The following is a 19,360-nucleotide window of genomic DNA, read 5'->3' as shown; positions in this document are numbered from 1 at the left end:
TGACCCCACTCCTGACACATCAAGGGCTCCACCCCAGGCCCCTCCCTTCAGACACTCATTCTTTCTCTGCTGCATCTCAGTGGTTCGGTGGCTTCCTGCTGATCTCCCCACTTGCAGGATTTCCTCTTCTTCACAGACATATGCGCTAGAGAAAGCTCCTCAAAACCACACTCACACCACCCTCTTGCCCAACAACCTCAACAATGCATCTCTAATAATATGATAATGGTAGCTGCTATTTATGGACTGCTGGGCTTGTGTGTTGCCTCAGTTATTGTCATTCTCACAGTGATAATATTAGGCAGGAAGTATGAAGAAGGCTGAGCACCGAAGAATTGATGCTCTTGAACTGTGGTGTTGGAGAAGACTCTTGAGAGTCCCTTGGACTGCAAGGAGATCCAATCAGTCCATTCTGAAGAATATCAGTCCTGGGGGTTCTTTGGAGGGAATGATGCTAAAGCTGAAACTCCAGTACTTTGCCCACCTCATGCAAAAAGTTGACTCATTGGAAAAGACTCTGATGCTGGGAGGGATTGGGGGCAGGAGGAAAAGGGGACGACAGAGGATGAGATGGCTGGATGGCATCACTGACTTGATGGACGTGAGTCTGAGTGAACTCTGGGAGTGGTGATGGACAGGGAGGCCTGGTGTGCTGCAGTTCATGGGGTCGGAAATAGTTGGACACAACTGAGTGACTGAACTGAACTGAATCCCTCCATCTGTTCCACAAAGAAGCAGGAACAAAATCCTCACTAAAGTCATCAGTGAGGAAACTGAAGATCAGAGAGCTTGAGGCATCCTCCCCAAGTGCCTCGTAAGAACTTACAATTCACATGCAGGTGTATCCAGTTAGGAAGGCTGGGGTTCTCTCTACTCTCCTAGACTACCCTAGTGGGGGAAAAAAATGCAAACTCTCTACCTGTCATTCAAGGCCTTACGGAGTCTGAACCTAAGATGGCTCCAGTTGAACTTTCTCTGCCCATATTCTTTATTTTGATCCAAACAAAGTACACCCAGGGCCCTAGAAATGCCCAGCTTCACAATACTGTCTGGGACTTCTATTCTGGTCCTATTTCTCAGGATGCTTCTTTCCCATGTAAATTCTACCCACCAATCCCAGGAATGAACTGTTAAAAAGCTATCTCTGCCACCACACCTTTCCTTGTAAGCACACCTACAGCACAAACACACCAGCTAGAAGAGACTTCTCCTTCCTCTGATCCCACCAGCAGACTTGTGAGACTCTCATGACTTGTGAATGGTCACACCACAAGCTCAGAAGTCAGAAGGCCCAAGGTTTAATTCTTCACGTTTTCACTTACTACTTAAACTCTAGGACCTCTGCCTCCCTGTGCCATAGGATTGTTTTCAGGAGTTAGTTATAAAACAAATGGACAAGTGCTCAGCGCAGTCTGACAAGGAGCAAATGTCTCTAATTATTATTATTCCAGTGATTTGTATCCACCCATTTTTCTGTCTTCTGAGCATAAGTTTCTTGAGGAGGGGGAAATACCTTACTCAGTCTTCTATCCCCACTGTGATTACTGGCACATGATAATATTTGACAATGAATGACAAATCTGATGGAGTTTCCAATCTAATTTCAAAACCGAAGCTCTACACAATGAAATTGCAGCAAGAATTTAATGGGCAAATACCTATATACTTCTGAGTTATTGTTTTGAAGAAGTTAGATGAGTGAGGCCCAGGGTCTATAATGCTATAGTCAGAGTTAAAGGAGAGAAAAAACACTCAAAACACACCTCCCATCCCTTGTGCACAGATGAAGGAGTACTCACAAGGCTTGGGGAGAACAATAGGGGTGGCAGAAGCATCGTCATAGTAGGTGGTAGGAATAGCAGCCAGCATTTACCAAGTACTTCAGGAGGTACCAGACAATAGTTTAAATGCTTCATGTGTGTGTTAACCCATTGAATCCTCACAACCACCCATGTGAGGTAGCTTCTATTCTTTCCCCATTTTTAGATGAGAAAACTGAGTCTGAGAAAAATTTCTAAGGTCTCACAGGAAGTGATGGAACATGGATTTGAACCAGACCCCAAGTATTCTATACATTGTGACAAACAGTGACAGTCTCGATGCTGTGCTGTCCCCACGCACTGGTTAGGAGGCCAGTCCATCTAGACCTCAGAAAAGGTTCCTGTCGCTGACCCACCAATCACCACACTAAAGGGGCTGCTTCCTTTAGGAGATCCAGATGCCATCAGAAGGGGTGGAATGAGAATACTGACATGAGAGGACACTAAGCAGACTAAGATGACTGAGCGAAATGACCCACGTGGATGGAACTTCAGAGTATAGGTCAAGGACCTTGTGAGGGCCTCAGAGCAAGCTTTCTGAAGCGATCACAGTGTGTGAGGAAGCAGATACAAAGGATAAAGGGAAGCAGCCTTGCTCCTGGATGAGTTCCTTCAGGAAAACAAATATAAACACATTGATGACCATGTTTTAGAATCCCGTATTGTTTTAGGCTCACCTAGCCACAGCTGGGGCTCTGGGACCCCTTGATGCTGAGGAGTTAATATTGAAATTGCTGCTTAAGCTAGTTAAACATAATGAGGGCTCTTCCTGATGAAAACCATGAGAGAAAAAAAAATAGGCCCACATAAATGCAGCCCAGGATGGCTGTGACCATTCATTAGTATCACTCTCATATAAATCACCATTCCTGAAAGAAGGGAGGCAACCATACTCTGGGGCATGAAGCTAATCAATCTCAGAAGAAGCAACTTTGCAAACCCTTCTTAAGGTTGCCATAGCCTGGACCATGATGAACCCCTGCTCGGCTTCGTTAGATATGTGAAAATGGACCTTCTTCTACAGGGTAACCTGCACGCCAGTGTAGGGCCAGTAGTGCCTGCAGGCGTCTCAAGTCCACAAAAGACAGCACTGGACTGACCATTTCACCCACTAACTTAGACCAACTCCTGGACAAGCATTCTTTCATCCAGTTGGCCCAGAACATGGATTTTCAACAGGGACAATAAAGGGGGCAAAACTGGTTCTTAGAGGGTGAAATAAAACCTTACTATCTTTTTTAATAGATCGCAGATATACATAAGATAAATAAACAGATATGTAATATATCTGTCCTGGTAAAATTCCATGATGGAGGGGGGAACAATGAGGGAAAAAAATGCACCTCTTTGTGGGAGAGGAACAAGCATGAGCCCAGTTTTTAAACACTAAGAGAAGCACAAGAAAATTGGAAAAGGTTGCTGATGGGAGAAGTAGGAAGACAGAAGAGACAATATTCCCCCATCTTCAGTCTTTGTCAAAATCCATCTACAAACTCTAAGGATGTAGCTAGAGCCTATATCCAGGTTCTTCTTTGGTATAGCTTGGTCCAATGAGCCATCAACAAATAACATAATTAAGGGATCCCACTTATAGGAATGAGGACAAACTCAAAGATCAGCTGCGCTCTGCAGTTTAGGAAAACATAAGAAGACCTCAGGAGAAAACACCTTGATGACACCTTGATCTTGGGCTTCTATCTTCAAGAACTATGCAAAAAGTTGATTTCTGTTGTTTAAGCCACATTGTTGTTCTTCAGTCACTAAGTCATGTCTGACTTTTTGTGACCCCATGAACTGCAGCACACCAGGCTTCCCTGTCCTTTGCTATCTCCTGGAGTTTGCTCAAACTCATATTCATTGAGTTAGTGATGCCATCCAACAATCTCATCCTCTGTCACTCGCTTCACCTGATGCCCTCAATCTTGCCCAGCAATTAGAGTCTTTTCCAGTGAATCTAGTCTATGGGGCTTCGTTACTATGATACACATGGCTGGTATTCCTTCACCACTAAGGCTCACTCACACAAGATTCTCCTCTTCTGGGCACAGGAGAACAATTTCCCCAAGTCTAACCAATTACTTGGAAGCAGAAGTGACATTGCATTTCTGGGCCAAAGCATAACATTGCTGGGTCAGGATATTCTATTAACTCTCTTCCATGCCACAGCAATCAAAGAACATAAGGAGATGGAGGTACCAGGAAGTAGCCCAGAATCCCAAACCACTACTTCCCTGGAGAACTGGCTCTGCAGAGGACTTTGTGTGAAAGAGAAATGAGTTTGCTCTGTTATGCCACTGAAATTTTTAATGTTATTTTTCACACAGCATGATTCAGCCTATTTTTACTGATATAACCACCCTACATATGTTTGGGAGAATGTTTCCTGATGGTCCTGGGGTGTCTCCTCATGGGCCACCTGTGAAATGAGATGTCTTCCCTCTAACAAAGTCATGAGGAAAGAAACTGACAATGAAGAGTTCAAACAAAAGGGGTGATCCATGTGGAGGCTCAACAAATCAGAGACAAAGGGTAAAAATCTGTCAGTTTCTCTACACTGTCTAGTCAAGTTGGGTGAGAATTCTGAGGCCGTGAGCAGTCAAGGGCCCAAAAAAGGGGTGTGTATGTGCTATTTTGGCATAAGTCAGAGCAGGCTTATGGGTTCCATAGTGGCCTTATGGAAATGTCCTTCAAGGCATATTAATGCATATATGTGGAATCTAAAGCAATGGCATAGATGATCTTATTTACAAACAGAAATAGAGACACAAACATATGGACACCAATGAGGGGAAGAGGGAGGTGGGATGAATTAGGAGATTGGGATTGACATATATACACTATTGATGCCATGGATAAAATAGATAACGCAATGAGTGTTAGTCGGTCTGTCATGTCCAGCTCTCTGCGACCCCATGGACTGTAGCCCACCAGGCTCCTCTGTCCACAGAATTCTCCAGGCAAGAACACTGGAGTGGGTTGCCATGCCTACTTCCAGGGAATGAGAGCTCAATGAGAACCCTACTCAGTGCTCTGTGGTGACCTAAATGGGAAGGAAATACAAAAGAGAGGGATATACGTATAACTGATTCACTTTGCTGTACAACAGAAACTAGTTTAGTAAACTAAACTACTCCAATAAAGATTAGTTTAAAAATAAACACCTTCTCAGGTTTCCTTCTCACCAGGAAGGCGCTTTGATTTTTGGAGTTTGATTTCCTGGTCAACAAGAATAATTGTTCCCACAAAAATATATAGAATCATCTAACACTGTAAATCCAGAGAAGGAAATGGCAACCCACTCCAAAATTTTTGCCTTGGAAATCCCATGGACAGAGGAGCCTGGCGGGCTACAGTCCAGTCACAAAGAGTTGGACACAACTGAGTGACTAAGCAAGCAAGCAACACTGTAAATAGATTTCCCAGTACATTTCAATTAAGTGTATTAAGTGTATTTAGCTAGCAGAATTCTGACAAATACCTCAAGACTTTATTACCCCAATGAGTACCAATGCTCCATGCTCCAAACTTCCATGAACTCTATGTAGACTAAGTCACTGGTATAACCCAGCTTTATGACACAAAGTATGAGAGGATGACGCCCTCAACTTGTTGATAGATTCCATTAAACCTATCTTCTTTTCACTTATGCTTTTTTGCTCATTGCTCAGTCCCTTTAGTTCTCTTCTCAATGCCATGATGAATTTATCTTTTGCTCTTGACACTTAATTTCTGTCTCATGTGGAAACTCAGCAAGGTGTGTGCAAGTTGCATCCTATAAAAAGGCTGCTCAAGCCAAGTGGTTGGGAGAGACACCCGATTTCTGAGCAGGGTTCTACTTGTCAGGCCCTGCGGATTGCATGTACTCATATCAGTGACCAAACTGAGCTCTTATCCAAGCTGGTTGGCCTAGAGTGGGGATTTTTCTATAATTTGCACAAAGGTCCTTGTGAGCTGGAGGTGGCTGTGTCCTGAGTCATACACCCCTTTCCAAAGCCTGACTTTTCTCTCAGGGTCACATTTACACTGTTGCTCACATACTTCAAAGCAGAAGGTCCCTGTAGCGGGGCTGCCCCATCACCACTGGCTCAGGCATCACTTCTGTGAGTGAATTTACCTGAGCTTCTGATGGACAGATACTGTACCCATATCATTGCTTAATTCTGTGATTCTCAGCAGCACCACCCAAAGGGGCGATTGGGAAATTTGTGGTGGCAACTTTTTGAGCTCTCAGAATAATTAGAAGCACCACTGTCTTTAGTGAGCAAGGGTAATAGATGCTGGCCATTCAGTGGGTATGGGATGGTCCTGCACAGAGAAAAATTGTCCCTCATCCTGTGTGATTTTCAAATGCCCCCCACCCTCAACTTCATGGAGATGAAAAACTTTCAGACATTCATGCAAATATTAGCTAAATGCATGCCATGTGTTTGCCTCTTATTCAGTGGTTCTGGGTGGATGAAATTCTCTGCTCTCTGGAGCTTGTAAAAACCTGTTTTAATTTTCTGAGCATGGAACTTAACCCAATATTACATAAAACAAAAAGTACTTTTGCACTGTCTTAAGATCTCATTATGTTTCCTGAAATGCAACCGCCATGCAAATCGAGGGAAAATTGTAATTAATTTTGTTCTGAAGTCTACCAAGAATTGTTCACTGTATCAGAAAACCACATCACCAGCTGCATCACTCTTCAAGACAACCAAGCCACTGGTATAATTTGTCTTTCCAGTTCACACTTACAGCTACACCACTGACAGGGTCCCTGACTAGGCAAATATCTGACTCCTTAAGGAACATTTAGCATAAAACCATACCCATTCCAGGGAAGTAGCACATACTTCCCTGGTGGCTCAGATGGTGAAGAATCCACCTGCAATGCAAGAGACCCAGGTTCAATCCCTGGCTCAGAAAGATCCCCTGGAGAAGGAAATGGCAACCCACTCCAGTATTCTTGCCTAGAGAATTCCATGGACAGAGAACCATGGAGGGCTATAGACCATAGGGTCAAAAAGAGTCAGACATGAGCTAGTGACTAACACTTTTACTTTTTCACTGTACTTTATACCCAAACATTCAGAAATAGGTGTTATTTTATTATACATTGTTTTCCTTTAGTTTCAGTTACCTTATAGTTGGGGTATTATTAATATATTATTATTTTTTAATATGTATATTGTTGGTTATATTATCAATGAATCTCATTTCAAGATGTCAAATGTGATGTAAAAAATTGTGCCTTTTACAGAGGGGGGCACTGCATCTAATAAGTTGAAAATCAGTTCTTTAACCATTGAAGTATTCAGCCCCACAGTTTCCAGTGAAGAGCCTCTTCCTCAACAATTTTCTAGAAAGCCTTTTGAGAGCAAGAAATCGCTTGTATTCCCCTTTTTCAAAACTCGAGAGTCCCCTTCAGTCTAATGAATTTTAGGAATACCTCTTCAAGGAACTATATCCAGTGAAAATCTCAACACATAGGGTAGAAAAGCCCATGTGGTTATTTATAGTGAAATTAATGAGGAAAAAATGAATTCCATATAGCTAGTAACTTTAATGTTAAGTAAGATTCTGAAAATCTCACATTCCTTATTCAATGAATTATTCACAAAAATATATATAGTCATCATTGACTAGTCATTGGTTAAAGTAAAGGGCACAAGCTAACTCCTAAGCTGCTCAGGAAGATACTTGTATCTAATACAAACACATGATAAACAACAATCTTCTCCTTGCTGTCATGACTCTGCAGAGAGTAAATGTCGTGGAGGACATGAAACAGGATCCAGGACAGCCAGATTAGGGAGGAGAGCAGCAGCTGATAGGGAAGGCATCTAAGCCATCCCATAGGGAGAACCAAGGGCGTGGACTGCTAGTCCCACCTATGCCACTTACTGGCTTGCCTGGCTGTGGATGAGTTTCTTTTCCTCTGTTCCAGTCACAGTTCAACCAGAGAAACAGAACCAGTAAGAACTGTGTATCAGGAGATTTTATTGCAAGACATTAGTTTACATGATTATGGGACTTGGCTAGGAAAATCTGAAATCCATAGAGCAAAACATCAGCAAGGCTACCTGGAAGTCCTAGGCATGGGCTATGCCACAGTCCATGGGCAAAATTCTTCAGAGAGGCCTCATCTGTGCTCTTAAGATTCAGCTGACTGAATCAGGCCCACCTAGACTGTCTAGGACAACCTCCCTCAAGAAAGTCAACTGATTACAGACTTTAATCACATCTACAAAACACCTTCACAGTAACACCCAGATCAGTGTTTGACTGACTAATGGTGTGACAGCCTAACTTGAGTCCTTCAAAAGACCACAGAAGTCCACCCCTTGTCAACTTTGCACCCAACACCCATCTCTTTAAAAGTCACAATCTCCAAATAAAGGGAGTAGCAAAGTCATAACTCTACATACCACAAGGCAGCTTTCCTTCATACAACTGAAAACGTACCAACCTCTTCCCCACAAGAGAAGGCCAAGTTCTTGGGGAACATTTCTATTTCACCTTTGATGTCCTGTTACTGAAATACTATAAGGTTCATCATTATTAATAAATTTTACATCAAATGATAAGGGGTAAGAGAAAAAAACAAAAATATTTAATATGTATATAAATATATGAGCAACAAAAGACAGATACAGCTAATAATATTCTCAACTTCAAAATGAGGATGACAAGGCCTATTTCACAAAGCTGCTCAAAGAATTCAGTGATGTGATATGTTATAAGCACTATATTCTAAATATCATCACCATCAGTATTACTACTAGACAGGCACCTATAATGGTTTTAGGGTGAAAACCGTGACTCAGAAGAACACAACAGTAAGTCTAATGTAGGACTGAAAGGGAATTAAGAAATGGCTGTTTCTGGGGCAAAAAAAAAAAAAAAAAAAAGAGCCAAAAAACCAACAACAGAAATAAAATCATAGTGAAACATACCAATTTGTTGGATGAAAAAACTAAACACTGAAAATATCTAAATTATTCTCATAGTGCAGGCAGAGAAACAAACTTTCTCTTAGGGAGCAAAACTGTCTATTGATAAGCAAAATACCTAAATAACATCTTTAGCTGGAAACAGTGCAGATTTTTCTTCCTCTCCCGTCATTCCCCTGCACTAGCCCACACAGAGGGACCTCTGGATTACAATCAAGGAGAGAAGGGAATATCTATGATTCCCCTATGAAGACTTCAAGAATCTGGAGGACCAAAGATAGAGAACGAGACAGACATAGACAGACAGAGATACAGAGCCTCTGATGGAGGGAGACAGAAGCCAGGAAAGAAATGCAGGCTCCTGGGGTTGGTACAGCTGTGCATAAGACGACAGGCAAGGAGGTGTTATGGGGCTTTCACTGCAATTATAAGATCCTCAAGATTTTCCCTAAAAATGAGTTTATTTTATGGAAATTATACTTCAGTATGCTACACTAAGACTTCCCTGGTAACTCAGACCGTAAAGCGTCTGCCTACAATGCGGGAGACCCGGGTTCAGTCCCTGGGTTGGGAAGATCTCCTGGAGAAGGAAATGGCAACCCACTCCAGTATTCTTGCTTGGAAAATCCCATGGATGGAGGAGCCTGGTGGGCTATAGTCCAAGGGATCGCAAAGAGTCGGACACGACTGAGCGACTTCGCTTCATGCTACACTACAGTCTTTGACTGTGTGGATCACAACAAACTGTGGAAAATTCTTCAAGAGATGGGAATACCAGACCGCCTTACCTGCCTCCTGAGAAACCTGTATGCAGGTCAAGAAGCAACAGTTAGAATCAGACATGGAACAATGGATTGGTTCCAAATCAGGAAAGGAGTATGTCAAGGCTGTATATTGTCACCCTGCTTATTTAACTTATATGCAAAGTACATCATGTGAAATACAGGCTAGATGAATCTCAAGCTGAAATCAAGATTGCCAGGTGAGCTATCAATAACCTCAGATATGCAGATGATACCACTTTAATGTCAGAAAGCAAAGAGGAACTAAAGAGCCTCTTGATGAAGGTAAAAGAGGAGAGTGAACAAGCTGGCTTAAACCTCAACATTAAAAAAATGAAGATCATGGCATCTGGTCCCATCACTTCAAATAGATGAGGAGAAAGTGGAATAGTGACAGACTTCAATTTCTTGGGCTCCAAAATCACAGGGGACAGTGACTGCAGCCATGAAATTAAAGGATGCTTGTTCATTGCAAAGTTATGACAAAGCCAGACAGCATATTAAAAAACAGAGATATCACTTTACCGACAAAGGTCTGTATGGTCAAAGATGTGGTTTTTACAGTAGTGAAGTACAGATGTGAGAGTTGGACCATAAAGAAGGCTGAGGGCCAAAAAATTGATGCCTTCGAACTGTGGTGCTGGAGAAGACTCTTGAGAGTCTCTTGGACAGCAAGGAGATCAAACCCGTCAATCCTAAAGGAAATCAACCCTGAATTTCCTTTGGAAGGACTGATGCTGAAGCTGAAGCTCCAATACTTTGGCCACCTGACGTGAAGAGCCAACTCATTGGAAAAGACCCTGATGTTGGGAAAGATTGAGGGCATGAGGAGAAGTGGGCAACAGAGGATGAGATGGTTGGATTGCATCACGGACTCAATAGACATGAGTTTGAGCAAGCTCCGGGAGATAAGTGAAGGGCAGGGAAGCCTGGAATGGAGTTGCACAGAGTTAAACACAACAGAGTAATAAAATAAACAATCCAATAAAGTTGATTGTTAAAAAATTCTATGATGATCTTAATTTTTATAAAACGTTGTAACATTTTATAATGTTATAAAATGAAAGGAAATAGCAAAATATTAGCGGTGGTTATTTCTCAGTGATGCTGATATGAAGCAGTGTTGTTTTCAGTTCCTCAAATAAGTGTACCAATTTTTTTCAGAATTAGAAAAAGTAAAATCTTCCTGAAAGAGAGCCATTTTCCACCGAGTCTGTGCTCATTTCAGAACAATGCTCACCGCTTAAAACTTATCAATTTCAAATTATTATCGCTTCACATAGAATGATCCATCTTGTTTTGATTGCTACCCAATTTCCAGTTTTCTTTAGACTTTGTTCTTGCCTTTGAAATTAATCAATAAAGCAAATGAACCAGCAACAGTGAAAGCATCCGCTCTTCTTGAATAAAAGAGCAACAAACGGAAAGGCTCAAGACTCAGGTTTCCAAGACAGCTCTGCTAAAGAATTCACTGTGGCCTTGGGCGAGACTTCCCCTCCAGGCCACAGCTTCTTCAGCTATAAACCGCAGGCCGTGAACCGGATCATCTCTAAGGGCCCATCCGGCACTGACATCCCACCACTTTATGTGCCCCTCGGGGAGGAGAAGCAAGCAAAGCAGGAATCCATCACTGAGTCATCTCTTCGTGGCACTGTGATAGAAATCACACCTCAGACAGCCCCCTCCTCTCTATTTCTCCATCTCATCTTCACCTTCTCAGGCTTCTTTCTCTTGCCAATCATGTGGCAGTAAAACTTGGTTTTCACTCCCAGCACTTCAGCTCTTCAGGCTGTTATTCTGTTCGGCCCGTATTGGTACCTGATTTTGCTCTGGTGCTCAACGGGGGTCTAAATATTTCCTCCACTCCACTCCAGCTTATTTCAGCAAAACTTCACACCCTCTCCTCTGTTGAAAGCTTTTCCTGCCCTCCCTGCATCATACTCCCAGCTATTACTATAAATGCATGGGGAGCAGCCTCCATTTCTGCTCTCACAGAAGGATGCTGGCATTTAAGAAAACTCTGTGTGAGTACAGGGAGGCTGGGGACGGATGCGGGGGTGGAAGCCCTGAGATCTTAATGTAATCATGCTCATTTTAAGATCTACAGTCATTTGTCCTTGGCTCCATCTTCCCAGAAATGACTGGCACAGGAAGCTTTTTTGAAGGGCTATTGGCTCAAGTCTCACTTGGCGGGTCTTGTGGTGGTGGTGGGGATCATTTCAGTTACAGTTTCATCTGCCAAGTCTGTATTCCCTGTTGCCTGCTGACCCGAGTTGGATTTTAAGTTTCCATCAAGACCACCTGCCTGGTGTTAATTAGTTATGGTTTCTTATTTTAAATGCAAACTTGTTTTAACATCCGTGAACTGGCGTAGCATCTTGGGCAACTCCCCTGGTTCTACTGTACAAGCAGCAGTCTCAGCTGACCCAGCTATTTGTACTTTAATGAAATGCTGTAGCCAGGAGGGTAGAATATCCAGCAAATATCTGAGGCTCACCATTGTGAAATCCAAGTAAATCTCAACTCCTGTTTTTTTCCTATTGTTTTTTGAAAAATCTTGAATGTATAATCAAGGATAATTTTTTCTTATTCCCCATGCCACACATGTGCTTCACACTTCCTTATAATGTGAATAGGAGAACCTTAGAGAGAAACACAAACCTATTGTTTTTAATGCTGCTCTAGATATCTCTGTAGGTTTCATTCATGTGTGATGCATTTACCTATTGCTGTTGTATTAGTTGCTCAGTCTGACTCTTTATGACCCCGTAGACTGTGGCCTGCCTGATTCCTCTGTCCATGGAATTCTCCAGGCAAGAGTACTGGAGTGGGTTGCCATTCCTCCAGCGGATCTTCCCGACTCAGGGATGGAACCCTGGTCTCCTGCATTGCTGGCAGATTCTTTACCATCTGAACCACCAGGAAAGCCCACTTACCAATTATTAAATCAAATCAACTGGTTTCCTCTTACAGGTAGGGGGCGAAGGAAATGATCCTTTCAGGCCTATTAGCTTTCCTTTAGCATGAAAAACTAAAGCCAGGAGTTCTCTTCTCCACTGACACAAGCATGTTCTCAGGAGACATGTTCTGACCAGATAACTTTCAGAAATTTATCCTAAATTTTCCTTCAATCCAAGGCACAAAAGTAAACAGAAGCACATTAAGAATGATGGACATAAAAACCAACAGGGTTAGGTGGGAGGGGGGTTCATGTTTGGGAACGCATGTAAGAATTAAAGATTTTAAAATTTAAAAAATAAAAAACTAAAAAAAAAAAAAAACAGGAACGTGATCTGGCATTAACACACAAATAAAATGAGTCTAGAACTTTGGAAGGGTTAAGAATCCCTCCTTTCTCCAAGACTCAGAAATGAAAATGGAATCTGAGGGAGAGTCAGGAGTCACTGGCTTTCAAAGAAGAGCTTGTATCTATAGATATTTTGATGTTAAATCCACTAATTCTCACATATTGTTGGACCAACAATAAATGAAGGTGGAAAAAAGTGAACTGAATTGTTGTCACCTTACATTTCCTTGTGGGGCCTGCCATCCAGGTTTCCTTATCATCTTTAGAAACATCCATTTCGAGAAGTGATAAGGAGCATCATCTTCACAGATGTATTGTTATTTTTCTTGTGCCCCAGACTATCTGATTTTATGTTCAACTGTCAGTCAATTCAGTTGCTCAGTCGTGTCCAACTCTTTGCGACCCCATGAACTGCAGCACGCCAGGCCTGTCAATCACCAACTCCCGGAGTTCACTCAAACTCATGTCCATCGAGGCAGTGATGCCATCCAGCCATCTCATCCTCTGTCGTCCCTTCTCCTCCTGCCCCCAATCCCTCCCAGCATCAGAGTCTTTTCCAATGAGTCAACTCTTCGCATGAGGTGGCCAAAGTACTGGAGTTTCAGCTTTAGCATCAGTCCTTCCAATGAATACCCAGGACTGATCTCCTTTAGGATGGACTGGTTGGACCTCCTTGCAGTCCAAGGGACTCTCAAGGGACTCATAGTTCCAAAGCATCAATTCTTCAGCGCTCAGCTTTCTTCCAAGTCCAACTCTCACATCTATACAAGACCACTGGAAAAACCATAGCCTTGACTAGACGGACCTTTGTTGGCAAAGTAATGTCTCTGCTTTTTAATATGCTATCTAGGTTAGTCATAACTTTCCTTCCAAGGAGTAAGCGTTTTTTAATTTCATGGCTGCAGTCACCATCTGCAGTGATTTTGGAGCCCAAAAACAAAGTCTGACACTGTTTCCACTGTTTCCCCATCTCTTTGCCATGAAGTGATGGGACCAGATGCCATGATCTTCGATTTCTGAATGTTGAGCTTTAAGCCAACTTTTTCACTCTCCTCTTTCACTTTCATCAAGAGGCTTTTTAGTTTCTCTTCACTTTCTTCCATAAGGGTGGTATCATCTGCATATCTGAGGTTATTGATATTTCTCCCAGCAATCTTGATTCCAGCTTGTGCTTCATCCAGCCTGGCATTTCGCATGATGTATTCTGCACATAAATGAAATAAGCAGGGTGACAATATACAGCCTTGACGTACTCCTTTTCCTATTTGGAACCAGTCTGTTGTTCCATGTCCAGTTCTAACTGTTGCTTCCTGACCTGCATATAGGTTTCTCAAGAGGCAGGTCAGGTGGTCTGGTATTCCCATCTCTTGAAGAATTTTCCACTGTTTATTATGAGCCACACAGTCAAAGGCTTTGGCATGGTCAATAAAGCAGAAATAGATGTTTTTCTGGAATTCTCTTGCTTTTTCCATGATCCAGCGGATGTTGGCAATTTGATCAACTGTACCAATGACTAAATCCAAGGTTGGAAAGAGAAGGCATGGGATTACTTTTTTGTCATAATCTAATGGACAATTTTCTGGGTGCTAAGTATTAAATGGTTTTAGGAAACGATGAATGACACAAGCCTCAGTAGCTGGAAGGATTCCATTCTTCCAATTGCTGTCTTTTGGATCTACAAATAATCTGGGGTCAGCTGACAACAGGAAAAGCCATTGTCTGGGGCTACCTCAGCTTCCCCTCTGGGTTCCTCCCCCAAACACAGAGCAAAGGCACACCTCTGGATGTAAGAAGAAAAGAAGCTGTGACTGTAGATTAAATCCCTCTATGGAGCCAGGTCAGATGGGACAAAGGCTTTGTGTCAGATCATAACCATAAAAATGTAATATCTAAAAGCAAACTTTTTTTGTTTTAAATATAATTACTGTCATGTACGTGAGATGTGAGAGCTGGATGACAAAATAGAATTGATGCCTTCAAACTGTGGTTCTGGAGGAGACTCTTGAGAGCCCCTTGGACAGCAAGGAGATCAAACCAGTCAATCCTAAAGAAAATCAACCTTGAATATTCATTGGAAGGACTGATGCTGAAGCTGAAGTTCCAATACTTTGGCCACCTGATGTGAAGAGCTGACTCATTGGAAAAGACCCTGATGCTGGGAAAGATTGAAGGCAGGAGAAAGGGATGACAGAGGATGAGATGGTTGGATGGCATCACCGAATCAACGGACATGATTTTGAGCAAATTCCAAGAAATAGTGAAGGACAGGGAAGCCAGGCATGCTGCAGTCCATGCGATCACAAAGAGTCAGACACGACTGAGCAACTGTACAACTGAAATGCAGTTTCCTGAAGGATTTTTACCTTTGGAAGATAAAAATATTGACCGATCCTAAATACTCTAGTCCATATATATTTTTATATTATGCATGTGAATGCATGTGTACTTCATATTTGCATTGTATACAGTATGCATATTAATAAATTATGCTTTTTTCTAGAGATAATTATGAGTTGTGATTAAACAATTATGTATACTGTGTTGTAATGAGTATGTACTGGTTCATAGTGATTAGGCATAGCTCTAATAATTCCCAGCACAGCAACAGATTCTAACCTGTCAAATCTACATTCATCCCTTTCTTGGAGTACTTTTAAGCAATGCTTATGATTAGAGAAGAATACAGCAATTCAGCTCAATGTGTAGTTCTATGTACCTTCACTCAATCAATATTCTTTTCAAGGAGAGATATATTTGCTTGCTTTCATAAGTGATCAAACATTATGATCTTGCTCTATGCCAGGTATAATTGTCTGACACATCCTTGTTTTTGATTTTCCTAGAGCTCTAGGCTGAATTCATTTTCTTCTAACAACTAGAATTTTCCTTTTGTACATGTCACTTGTCTTTGCAATAATTACCATTTTGCTGCCATTTTTCCTACCAAATCATTCTTAACATACTGATCTCAAACCCTTTTTAAAAAAATCTCTAATTTCTACTTCCTTCAAACCAAAGAACAATGTTTGAATCTGTCATTTATGTAAAAAAAGTGCTAATTTTACCTTTGGATACGATTGGATTCCTTACTGAATCAAAAAGCATCATATTTGTTATTAGAAAATCATTTATAAGAATGTTACTTTCTTGTTTTGTATCATTAAACATTTCATGTCATACTTTGGAGGCAGGAGTTAATTTGTCAGAAGTAAGCTACTATTTGACTTAAATTCAGCCTGTATTTCATAATTTTAAGGTTAAAAATATTGTACTCCTTTTAAGAGTCCACCTTAATTTTTTTTTTAAATAAAGTGGGATGTATGTGGGTGGGTGGATGGATGATAGATAGGTAGAAGACAATTTTAAAAAAAAGAAAGAAAGAAAATGTAGAGGAAGAAAATATCTGAATGAAAGGACATAAGTCACCCAGAAAAAAAAAAAAAGAGGGATGGTACGGGAAGGGAGGAGAGAGGGGGGTTCAGGATGGGGAACACATGTATACCTGTGGTGGATTCATGTTGATGTATGGCAAAACCAATACAATATTATAAAGTAATTAACCTCCAGTTAAAACAAATAAATTTATATCAAAAAATAATAAAGCAGATTTAGTAAACAGAAAGGATATTCAAAAACGAAAAACCTCAGGAGCTAAGTGAATCAGTTATTCAACATTAATTGAATATTGATGAAGAAGAAAGAGTAAGTTATAAGTATACTCTAAATATGGGCTCCCCTGGTGGCTGAGGCAGTAAAGAATCTGCCTTCAACGCAAAAGACCCAGGTTCGATCCCTTGGTCAGGAAGATCCCCTAGAGGAGGAAATGGCAACCCACTCTAGTATTCTTGCCTTGGAAATCCTATGGACAGAGGAACCTGGTGGGCTACAGTCCATAGAGTCAAAGTCGGATACAACTAATTGACTATCACTTTCACTTTCTTCATACCCGTAATAAACATAGATAATTATTGGCTGAAAGGACAATCACAGAATCTGTATTTTTAGCTTTAGGGAGGGGGAAAAAGCAGAAGAAGCAGCCACTTACTATAGATAGCTGTCCTCTTAGATCCATAGAGACTACTGAGCTGATGTCAACAAGAAGAATCAAAAAAAAAAAAAAAAGCCCAGCCATCAGCAGAATTACAAAATAGTAATTAGCATGAGAACTGACTAGAACCCAAGGCTGACTCTAATTACATAGCTATAAAAGAAAAAAAAAGAAAGAAAAAAAAAGGTACAAAAAAAGTTTTGTGCCTTGATATTTGTGGTTAATTCTTGGTCTGTATCTATATAGTATCTGAGTTTCTAATTATAATAAATTATGAAATATTTCATATCAGTCCCTCATCTGGCCACACCTGGGGAAATCCTAGCACTTTTGCCTGTGTGGTCTAACCCAGGGCACTCTATGTACAGAGGTAACTACCTTAATTGCAAGTAAGTGTCTAGGGGTATTTAAGAGTCTTCCACTGAGCTGGCTTTATGTGACAGTAAATTTTACAGACAGACATATAAAAGGAGGAATAAAGTCTTAGTCCATTATGTAAATCTCAGAAGATAACACACTATCATTTTTTATAGCTTGGGATTAAACTATTTATCCACTATCAATGGGATCTTTAAATTGTTTCTTTAAGAAATGGTAACAGTTAGGTTTTAGGCATTACAGATTCTCTAAGTTAAGTCTCCCTCATGAATAATACCATGCATTTTCAAAATAGCTTCTTAGCATGGTCTGAAAACAAACCACCCCAACAAGGAAACAAGCTATGAGCACCTATTTCTAAGGACATGATCAACTGAGATAACCAGGGCCTTGGAACATATTTTGAGGTTACAAAATATACTTTTCCTTAAAAGATTATTTTGAATGAGGGGGAACTTTCCTGGTGGTCCACTGGCTAAGAATCTGTGCTCCCAATTCAGGGAGTCTGGTTCAACCCCTGGTCAGAGAACTAGATCCTGCATGCCCTAACTAATACACAGCAGAGCCCCCCAAAAAGGATTATTTTAAAGGAAACAAAGATTTACAATTTTTTTCAGTTTTGTCTTATACAAACGAAATTTTCTATAAAAAGCACATCCAGCTTTTTAAAGTAAAGATAAAAGCTATAAGAATTATTTTTCTTGCCCAAATGAAAGTGCAAAAACAGTATGCATCCATTATCTCCAAACACTACTCAGTAAAGCAAAGCAGTCCTGACCCCGCTCCCTCAGCTGGCTATGGCACATACCACCCTCTCCTTCATGCTGCTCTCTCTTGGCTCCTCTTCCTCTCATTCATTCGCAGAACTGCCTTAAAGAACTTAAAACTCCGTTCACAGGATGACTTAGGGTGAGAAATACTGGTTGCAGCAAATAGTTAAAGCAAAGAGGTTATATATCTAGAATGTTGTAAACCGTCTACAGCTTATTGATCTGTGCACAAGGAAATCAAACAAAAACCTCAATACAATCTATTCACTATTCAGGAAAAAGAGATGGACATAAATTGTGGTGCACTGGATACCCCAAAACACCTAAGCAACCTATCCTACAGTTGCCAACATTAATTGGCTCCTATAACACACAGACCCAGCTTGAGACAGACTTCATAATTTGGCTTAAACTCTGCATGACCTTTCATTAAAGGCTCAACAATATCCATATTTTTAACAAATACAATTCTACCACAAGTAGGCTTCACCATCTTTTAAAAAGTATAGTTTTAAAAAGTATAGCTCATGTCTCCAGACTACAAAGCATTAAAAAATATTTCTTACTTTCTTGGTTAAAAAGAAAACTTTAGATTTAATCAGCTTTAATAGTAATTAAGCAGTTTTCCAGGAACCGGACTCAAACACCCTGCCCAATGTATATCATCCAAATGATTGTATTGGTAATAAAAAAAAAATACAGGTAATGTGCCTTATAAATAACAGATATCAGATTCTTATAAAACCGAAAGCAATTTTGTAAAAGTCACCGTTCTTGGGACTTAGCGTGGTTTTATGCTTTTCCTCCATTTATCCCCCAGTGCATGGGATTTAACTTTTTATGTGAAATGCATGACAAAATACTTGACTGGTTATCAATCCATTAGGAAAACAGTTACATGGTTTTTCCAATGAGGTTAGAACAAAATGATTTTGGAATTTCCAGAATTTGCAGAAATGGAAAGAAGCCTGACCAACTTTGAACTCTGTTCAAGGAACAAGAAATGGGATTGGACACCATTTTGAAATGTGGGTGCATATGTGCTTGCCAGGTTCTCTTCTTGCCAGCTGCAAAATCTCCTGAAATGTCATCCAAATTTGATTAAAGACAGGTTACTCCAAACTCATTCTTTCTCATCCTTGTAATAAAAATGGGTATATTTTTCAATATTATTGACAGGAAAGTAAAATAACCAAACCAGGTGAACAGCTGGGTAATTTCTCTCCTTAAGGAAGTATAGTAGATGTTCCGCCTAGTGTTATCACAGGGGCACATAATATGTACTCCAGAAAAACAAAGTAATGGCTACTTTACCAT

The sequence above is a fragment of the Ovis canadensis genome, chromosome 9, assembly GCF_042477335.2.
Source record: "Ovis canadensis isolate MfBH-ARS-UI-01 breed Bighorn chromosome 9, ARS-UI_OviCan_v2, whole genome shotgun sequence".
Lineage (NCBI taxonomy): Eukaryota > Metazoa > Chordata > Mammalia > Artiodactyla > Bovidae > Ovis > Ovis canadensis.
The sequence above is the reverse complement of the archived record's forward strand: the minus strand, read 5'-3'. Positions refer to the sequence as shown.